Source organism: Tachysurus fulvidraco, chromosome 11 (genome assembly GCF_022655615.1).
Source record: "Tachysurus fulvidraco isolate hzauxx_2018 chromosome 11, HZAU_PFXX_2.0, whole genome shotgun sequence".
NCBI lineage: Eukaryota > Metazoa > Chordata > Actinopteri > Siluriformes > Bagridae > Tachysurus > Tachysurus fulvidraco.
In genome coordinates, this window is record NC_062528.1 from 13,712,490 (window position 1) to 13,722,374 (window position 9,885).

The 9,885-nt window shown below is 34.9% G+C and overlaps 1 long non-coding RNA gene across 1 annotated transcript in view; it reads right to left on the reverse strand.

Annotated features, from left to right (window-relative positions):
* LOC113643614 overlaps window positions 1-5,099 on the reverse strand; it is a 29,617-nt gene extending 24,518 nt beyond the window's left edge. Inside the window, exon 1 of the long non-coding RNA XR_003440820.2 lies at window positions 5,057-5,099. This is a non-coding gene — a long non-coding RNA (uncharacterized LOC113643614). The remainder of the gene's footprint in view (window positions 1-5,056) is intronic.
* Window positions 5,100-9,885: the final 4,786 nt, after the last annotated feature.

A 9,885-nucleotide genomic window follows, 5' to 3' on the forward strand; every position in this document is an offset into this window, starting at 1 on the left:
TACATTTATTTTACATAATGTTATATGTTTGCTCATTTTGGTTCAGAATTCTATTTGATCGTAAAAGATATGCATACACATATGTATGAAAGTAAAACAATGGCTGAAAACATGGTTTATTATACAGGGAAAAACAAGGAGAAAGCAAAACTGTTAACAACAAAAGGCTGAAAATGACAGGAAACCCTATGCTAGAATCCAGCTTTAAACAGATTTTTCACAGACTAATAAACACCAACAATCCAAATAATGCTAATAAGAGACAGTAAGTACCACTGGAAGAAAACTGAATGCAGGAAGTATTAAGCTGGTAACTTCTATGAATGCATATTTATTATATTGCCCATTATTCTTCTAAAATGTTTTTTTTTTTTTTATGTAAAATGCAGATTCAGCAAAATATCATTGCAGTATTTAGTTCATTTAATTCTACCAGTATTTTTAATATATTCCATGCATTGGAAGCTTTTACACTTTATATTTTACACTTTATATTAAGAATAAGAATTCTTTAAACTCAGGGCTTAGAATATTAGCATTGCATGCTATTGTGAATTAGTGTGCAGACTTCACATCATACTTATACATTTGTGCTTTTAACCAGAACAAAAGAATCAAATTTAAGCAAGACGTAAAGTAAATATTTACCAATTGACCAGAAACAAGTGCAAAATAGCTGTAGGAAAAATTGAAAGAGGTCAACGATGTTGGTACTATTCAATCGGTTACAGTATATAATTGCAAGTATTTTACCAATAGCATTTATAATAAGCTCCTTAATCCTATTTTCTGCCACTAAAACCCACTGATTTGATTTTAGCCCTGCTTAGAGCAGTGCACTGTGTTAAAAAAACCTAACAAAGTGAAGCACCATGGACAGCTTCAGCGTCCTGCCTACGCCTTACCACCTACGTGGAGTCTGCCACTTCAAACTTTTAGGTCATGGAGATGTAGGACTCTCTTAATGGTGGTCGTTTATACCTTGGTACATAATTCATCTAACTCTTTTCCCAGTTTCTTTTTTGTTGTTTTGGGGTTTGGTGTCAAACCAAAGTTCATCCGTGGGTGTTAATTTGTGCTTCTTTCATGAATGATGCAGTGTTTGTGTGGTTATTAAGATTTTTATAGATTTGTTATAATAAAATTGTTTGTATGGATGCTTGTGGTACTTGGAAATTGCTTAAGAAATTAAGAAATTGCTTAAGAAATTAAGAAATTGCTTAAGAAAGGTTTACTTCCAAGGCTGAACTCCCAATACTAATTATTTAAAAAGCTTCTGAAAGTCAATATGTAAATTTCTAAAAATCTTCTAGGCTGTTTAAAGAAATGGTCAACTAAGATTTCAACTGGAAGTCTTAAATAATGTATTAAAACTAATAAAGCTGATAATGTTTTAAAATAAAATGTTGCTGATGTTTTAAAATAAAAAAAATCTTTGATCTTAAAATAGGAGGTGCACTAATTGGCAAAAAAAATAAGAGTAAAAAAAGTAAAAATAGTAAAAATAAGTACTTTTCACTCAAGAATGTTATGCTAATGATACCCTGTATTTTCTGTGGTAAAATATTTCTATCCTCATGGCAGTGGTCTCATCAAGGATGACCAAGGAACCTCAACAACACACTGGATGGATTAATAAGAATAAAAATCATGTAACTCATATGCTATGGCTGTCAGAGTCACCAGATTTAAAACAAATTGAACACTTATTGGAGAATTTGGATAGATGTGATTGATGGCTTTCCGATCAAGTGAAAGAATGCTTATGATTGGCCCAACCTTTGGTTACATAAGGACACTTCAAAGTTTTCTGTTTACAATGTGTACACACCTGTATGCATATTTTTAAGGTGAATTTTAAATGCCAATTTAATGTATTTTCATACTAGCACAATCATTTTCCCAAGTAATAACAAATTTAAACATAGCTTGTGCATTTTTATCATAGTGTTTAATACTGTTCTATAAAATGGTATACTAACCAATGGGACTCATTTTCATGATCACAAAAGTAAACCCCAAAATAATCTACAAGATGTGGTGTGGCAGTTTGTGATTGTAGGTGCAGGCAGTAACCTGGCACTGAGCATTGTAATTCTAAGCAATGGATGTAGTTACAATAAATGCATTATCAAGAGAAGTGGTCGGACTTGTTTCTACGAGAGCCTCTCAAATCAGTTTCTCTCATTTCTGTTACAATGGAGAGAAAACAGTGAGCCAGCAGCTCAATTATTCACAGTGATGTATGATTAGATTTGACTCATAAATCTCACATCAGGTAGGTCTGTAGTTAAGGACCTCATAGAGTACATTATTGTGTTTAGTAGTTTAGATCAGTTTTTAGCTTATTTCTGTTTAAACTAGCATGACAAATATTTAACACCCACAAACACTTGCATGTTAAGAAATGAGGCAGAACTTTTAAGTACAAAAAGGAGGGAGTCCTGAAGTTGAGAACAGCTAACAACTACACGCACTAATTAACTACTAAATATAATAATTATACCACCTGAATGAAATTGTGCCATGTTTGATAATTGTAATTTTAATCAGTTAATTTGCTCACAATATTATAGAAGAAATGTGGTCATTGTTATTATCTGAATGAAATCAAATGGCCACTTGCTACATACAGTTAGCTATTTAATTTGAATAAACAATCTTGCTCTTCATGATTTGGGCAGCTCTCTCGGTCTGTACAATAAGACTAAGACATTGGGAAACACCATGGAATTTTATCCATTTATCCATTTTCTGATCTGCTCATCCTATGCAGTCCTACAGGTCATGGGAGTCTGGAGCTTATCCCAGGGGACACAGGGCACAAGGAGGGGGGCACCATGGATTACAGGACACAAATGCACATACACACACCCACAAATTCACACACTATGGACAATTCAGAAATGCAAATCAGCCCGCTACACATGGAGGAAACCCCCAAAGTGGAGGGTAAAATTCTCACTACCCAACCACAGTGCCAATAGTATCAATGGTAAATAATTGACTTATTGAATTTTAATATTTGTAAAACACTTGTAAACAAGATATGTTATCTAAACCTACATACCATAATTGTTTCTTCCCAATATTTTACAAATAATGTAAGAAATGATTAAAACAAAAACTAAAGCAACAAAGCAAATTTAAAAGTAAATACTTAACTTTCCATATGTATGTGTACATTTGAGACATATCATTGACTACAACTTACATATCTTTCATTACAGTATTATTAAAAATCTTTTTCTGTAGTTTCTTTGGTGTTTATTTGGTCTTGATTTTAAGTATGAACTGTTTAAGCCTTTTTTTATTTATTAAATGACCTAGAAATGCTTTAATTGCTAACTATCGTCAAAGAAACTTATGAACAATGTTGGGACAATGAATGAAAAATGATTATTTATGTAGCTGTTGACATATGAGCTGCTTATTATAAACCTATAGTCATAAAAGGCTTTAATACTTAATTAGTGGTTAATGCATCATCTGTTAATGACTTCTGAACAAGTTATAAAGTCATATTTTTAAAAAGTCATATTAATAATTCAGACTATGTGCTTCCTTTCTAGTAGTGTACTTTAATTTGTCATTAGGGTTTAATAATTAATTTTAAAAAATAATTAACAGATCATCTATTAATGATGTCTGGTAACATTGGAGTTCCTCAACTTTTAATATGAATAACATTATTAATTAAAAAATGTGTTAATCAATAAAGTGCAAATGTTTTCAACCATACATTGATTCGGCAAATTGTGAATTTAAGCAAATACTGTATGCTAATGAATGTTTAATTAGAATGTCAGGTGTTAAGTCACATTTGTTGTTGTTGGTTACGTTATTCATATAAACATTGGTTTAGTTAATATCCATAGCATTCTAATTTTGCAATAGCTGAAGACTTCATGCTAGAACTACAGTATACAGTATGTGTATTACAAAGAAGATTCATTTATTAATTTCTCTCATACATTTTTTTATAGTTTAAAAACTGTATAGATTATTATTATCTGTCTGACTGGGATTAACTGATCTGTAATGTACGAGCAGTCAACAACTTGGTTTTTTTTGGGGTTTTTCTTTCATCAATCTCTAAATTATTGCATTTGAGTTCAGTGTAGCCTCCTGTCCTTGCAACTCCCTAATATCTTTTCAGCAATCTCATCAGAATTCAGACTAGGGTTTGTTAGAGACGACGTGCTTTATCTTTGTCAAAACTCTACTCACTCTATTTATTAGCATCACCTGGGTAGTTGACCAAGGCAGAGGTAACATTATAGTAATCTTTCAACAACAAAAAAAAACATCACCATGACATATAGAATCGGAAATTTGTCAGGATGAAAATCTGGGAATATGTATTGTGAGCACAGGAATGTACAATAACAGTTTACCACAATCATCTTGTTCAAAATTTTACAACCTCTTAATGTTAGGCTCTTAATGTGTCACGCTGCCTTTTTGAGCATCAGTAAATGTAGCCTCAGTTGAAAAAGGGTGAAATACAGTATGCAAATATGATGGAAAGCAAAGAATGTGCAGGACCTGAAATATTTTCTAAAGAACTGTGGATAGTTTTACAGATCAGAATAAACACAGGACTCATGAATACTAGAAAGTCAAGTCAAGTAGATTTTATTGTAATTTCAACCATATATAGTTGACGCAGTACATAGTGAAATGAGACAACATTTCTCTAGGACCATGGTGCTCCAAAGAACAGAGACAGAGCTAAGGACTTAAGTACTGTACATTAGTCCTACCCACAGAAAGTTCCAAGAAAATCAGTTGCTAATAATACAGTTAACTACACACACCTTTTACGGGTCGCCGAGTGACCACTAGGGGATGACTCAGAAACAAGCTTCAATTCAACTTTAAAGCATCAAATCCTCCAAAAACACGAAAAAACCTATTTACCTAGTAAAGTTTATACTCTCAATAATTTTTAAGCCCACACACAAAGCACAATATGATTCACAGCCTTCATACAATTAGAAAAAAAATTTGGACAAAACTGACCTAGGTGGCGCTATACCGGTTTTTCCCTTACCTTTAGACGGGTCTCTTTCTTCACTGGGGTAATATATTCCAACACAAATAATCCACAAAAATCCACACAGGTCCAAGGAATTGAAATCTGTAAGCCTTTTAATCCAAAACGCTCTGGTCGCGCCGCAAATATTCCGTTAGTGTTCTGAAAACTGGAAACAGAAGTGCGCCATCATCTCGTTTTGCCGCTCTAACTCCTAATTGGGGTATTCAAAAATTCAAAGTCTACGTCATATTTATAGCCCAGGTCCTAACGAATCAAATAAGCCCTCATTTGAGCCAATCGGTGCTTGTATGGCAGAGATAGACGGCTGGGAAGCCAATGGTGGCATGACCTAATTTTTGGGAACCCGCCTTTGACTGACAATTACTCCTTCCAATAGCAATGAAATGGGCTGGGACCTATACAGCTGTTTAGCCAATAAGCAGACGATTCCAACGCTATGCGACATGCCTTATATTCTTTGCCTGTGTCTGCGTGAACTGGATGCGCAAAAGAATTCTTGCGTAATTCCTGACCTTTTGTCCCTCTCACAGCTCAGGGTGTCAAATTACAGGCCTGTTTTCACACCAGAGTGATAGAGAGAGAGTCTAGGCTTGTTTATGGCTTTTCAGACTGAGCCTGCAGCCTTTTATTTCAAAGTTATATAGTAAACAAGTACACAAAAACGCTGCACCAGACGACCATGGCCGTAGAAAAATATTTTTACTGAAGCCATTTTTGGGTCTTTTGACTTGAAATTTTTTTTGGTGAAAGCCAAGACATGTGGCTATGACTCTCAGTTGTTATTTGGTCCCTAACATGTTCCAGAGAAATAAGATTAATCAGTTTATCAGGTAAACAACCCAGGCGGAAATGAAAACCTGCATTCAAACCCCTGTAACTTTGTGCCAGTAAGGCCTAGAATCAATCTGAAACTAGTTTCTGAAACTAGAGAATCTCTTCTTCTCACCCCTGTGTGTCAAAGTATGTGGGAGCTGTACCACTTTTTGTTGGATAGGTCATGTAGGCGAAAAAGCTGCAAAAGGGGGGCAATGCTTAAAGGGGTTAGGGTATGTAAACTTATGAATTGGTGTCACATGCATAGAACAAAAAGGCAAAGGATCCAAGTGCAGCTAGAAGATTTAATAAACAAAATAAATAGCACAGGGTACAAAATAAAAGACATGAAACCCAGAACACAAGACAAAACACAAAACCTATGTTACAAGTGGTTTTTATGTAAATTCATTTCATTTTTCACATTTCTTTGTACAAAGTGTACTTGGGCTCTGACATCTACAAAGTGAGAGGAAAAGGAGAATGATGACGTTGTGACAACAGAACAGAACAATGACTCACCACCTCACATGGTTAAAGGGTTGATATTTAACATAAATAAATAAAAAGCTACTGTTGGAACCTGTTCGTGAAATATTTACCATAAATTTAAAAACAGACGAAAGATGAAACCTAGGGGTCAAATACTTACCACACATATGATAATATGGGGTGATGAAAATGAGGTGAGGTATATGAGGTTTGAGGAATATGATTTATTTTCATTTTCATTTTAAAACAAACAAACAAACAAAAAACATTTACAACTGAGCTGAGCAGATCAAGATTAAGGGTCTTCTTCTAGAACAGCAGTCTCAGGTTGGTACCAGAATCTGACACAATAGCCCAGAGTCTTGACTTCTGACCAATCACCGCCTTGTTCTTCTGGGGTAACTCAAAATCTCCAACAGCACCATCACAACAGAATGAGTAGCCCAATTATTACACAATCTAGTCATAACTTTTTCATGACAGCCCTCCTGAAACTCTGTGAAATTATGTTTGTGTTTCCAAACCAAGCCTCACCCTGTGTGCACATGTTTCAGCTGGAAGAAATAAAAAATAGATTGCCTTTGCATTTTGACATGATTAGCTGAAGGTGCACTGCAACACAAATCAGGAAGTAGCACACATTACCATAAATAACATCAAGTAAATGGTTCAGCTTAATAGGAATGATGATGCTTTGATCTACAATCAGTTGTCTCCTGTCCATGAAGCTGTATTCATTATCTTATGACAGGCACTTAAAACTGGGGAAAATATGCCAACCTCTGTGGGAGTACATTTGTGTGGATGAATCCTCCTTAAACCAGTGCTACAGGCATTGCTCCAAGGCTTTTGTGTGTTCATAGTGTTCTTCAACTAACATGCAATGGATATAATTTATGCACATCATACTTACATGTCAAGTTCTAGTTTGTGAGTATTTATTTCTTTTAGTTGATGGCTAATTTAGCATTTCTTTATAGAAGAGTGGTGATTTTTTCAATAATTGCAGCATTATTATGTAAATATATGGGCATATAAATAAAGGCTTGTAGTGAGTGGTCATAGCCTCTAGTATTCTAACCATGCAATGCTTGTGTAATTACTTAAACACCATATAACACCCATTTCTCTGTTCTCCATCTAATTCAATAAATATTAAATATACTCATTTTGATATTCTCTATTTTAAGCTCTTTAAAAGTATAATAACCACAACTGTGTGGGAGAATGTGCTGTTTCAATATTTTCATAAAGACTTTATTATTCAATCATTATTCCTTACATTTATGAGTAAGCTTAATTTATTTTCCTTAGGACAAAAACTACTGCATATAGCACAGTCATCTTTATCAATTCTATATGAATGTAGAACTCCATCAGCCTTAGAATGAAAGCTTGGTTGAGAACCATCTCCTTGCCAAGGGATTTGCTGAATGATGGTGTGAAGAGACTTTGACTGCAGCGGAGAAACCAGCTGTTAGCCATTTGTCTTTGTATGGTCAATGAACCAGTATTCAACATACAGCTGCTCCTGAGTATCCTACTTATTAAGCACATCTGTTACACATTGGACTCTGGGTAGCACTTATCAAGCTAATGGAACTTTTTGGCAAGAAGAAAATAAAAGTTGTTAAAGTATAATTTTCTCTTTTCTGTGTGAATGTCTGAAAACAGAATATTGTTGTGTACCACTTCACAAATAACAGAAGCTTCATCAGACTTTGTCATCCACTAAAGATACATCCTTGAAATTTCTCCAGACAGGAAAATTTCCACAAATGAGGCCAGGAGCTCACTACTCACTCTTGTTTCCTTCCACCTTCCAATAAATCATGTCGGGGACATAATGAATCGTCCTTTCTGTCCTTGCATCAATTCTGGCCCCTTGATGAAGCCTGTGGAGTCTTACCTCTCTCCTTGGTGTCCGTCTGCCATAGTGCCTGCACCGAATACAAGGATTTATTTACAAGGATGATTAAGATCAGATTAAAACTGTACATTACACACATAGACAGATACACAGAGATAAGCATGCATATGGTAAAGTAATTTTGACTAAATTTGCATTTCTGAAAAACTTGGATGGAAAAGGATAGGCACAGTGTCTTAACCACATCAATGCAATACCAGTGCGGCATGTGTAGGAGCAAAATTAGCTGAAAATAACCTTGTTTCTAAAATGCAGTTATACAGCTATACCGTTGAGGACACATGCTACAGCACACTCTGAGTCAATATTCTACCTGGAACCACAGAAGTACAAAAGTATGAATTTCATTTAATAAAACCACTCTGTTTTAGCTCTGTGTCATAAGTGTGATCGTGTATATGTTCAGTATATGTGGCTATTTTGTTTCAAACTTTGAACGATCTTCATTTGCTCTCTTCTTTGCTTTACAGGCCTCCATGGTGTCTACCCTGATTAGATTAAACTCTAAATGCCAATCCGGGGATAATTTTCTACTCCAGCATTGCTCGTCCCATGAGAATAAATCTCATTTTAATGTCACTGCTTATTAACATGGACTATTTATAAGTGTGAGTTATTAAGAAACATTACAAGTACACCTTCATGTGCCGTGAGAAGTAGCATGAAATAGTGAAGAGGAATTTTAGTATTTTGTGGAAAGCTTTTTCTCTTCTTACAGAACCCATCACTGTCATCCTGTCATATATTTCCATATTTTGTCCTAGCTCTTGTTTTATACTGTTTAGTGTTTACTGTTTCCTGCCCTCTTGGTTTCTCATTATGGGTTTGCCTTTGTTGCTAACCTCGTTTGCCTGCTTGCTTAACCTTACTATGAACTCTCATACTGATTTTAGGAAATATCTGAATACAGCTCTGTTAATAGATCCACAGCACTCTCCAGAGTTTTCCTTATTACACATGCAAACACAGAAATGCATATCTGAATAAAGACTCTGAGTCATTTTGTTAATAAATATTCTATTTTATTAACCTCAAAAGAGAAACTTTTTTGTGTGTGTGTTTTAGTGTTTTATCTATAATTTTGGAATAATAACAGTTTCATACTAAAATGCAGGGCAGGACTTTATAACACTGTGTTAATATGTTAATATACTCAAAGATGAACATAATGTTCATACACTGTTGTTAAAAACCAATGTACCACTTGAAAATGTGTGTGTGTGTGTGTGTGTGTGTGTGTGTGTGTGTGTGTGTGTGTGTGTGTGTGTGTGTGTGTGTGTGTGTGTGTGTGTGTGTGTGTGTGTGTGTGTGTGTGTGTGTGTGGTGTGTGTGTGTGTGTGTGTGTGTGTGTGTGTGTGTGTGTGTGTGTGTAGAGCTTTCCTATCCTAAGAACCACTGGAGTTCCATGTCACTATTACTAAAAACAAATTGTTAACTCTGTATATATTTTAGTTTTGCTAAGAACAGTTGTTAAAGATGACCTTCACCACATATTCCAACAACAAAGTGCCTTGCAAAGTATTCAACCCCAAAATATCCAGTTTATTACTGTTGATGCAGCAGTACTCGCTGAAATGTCAGGTTTAAC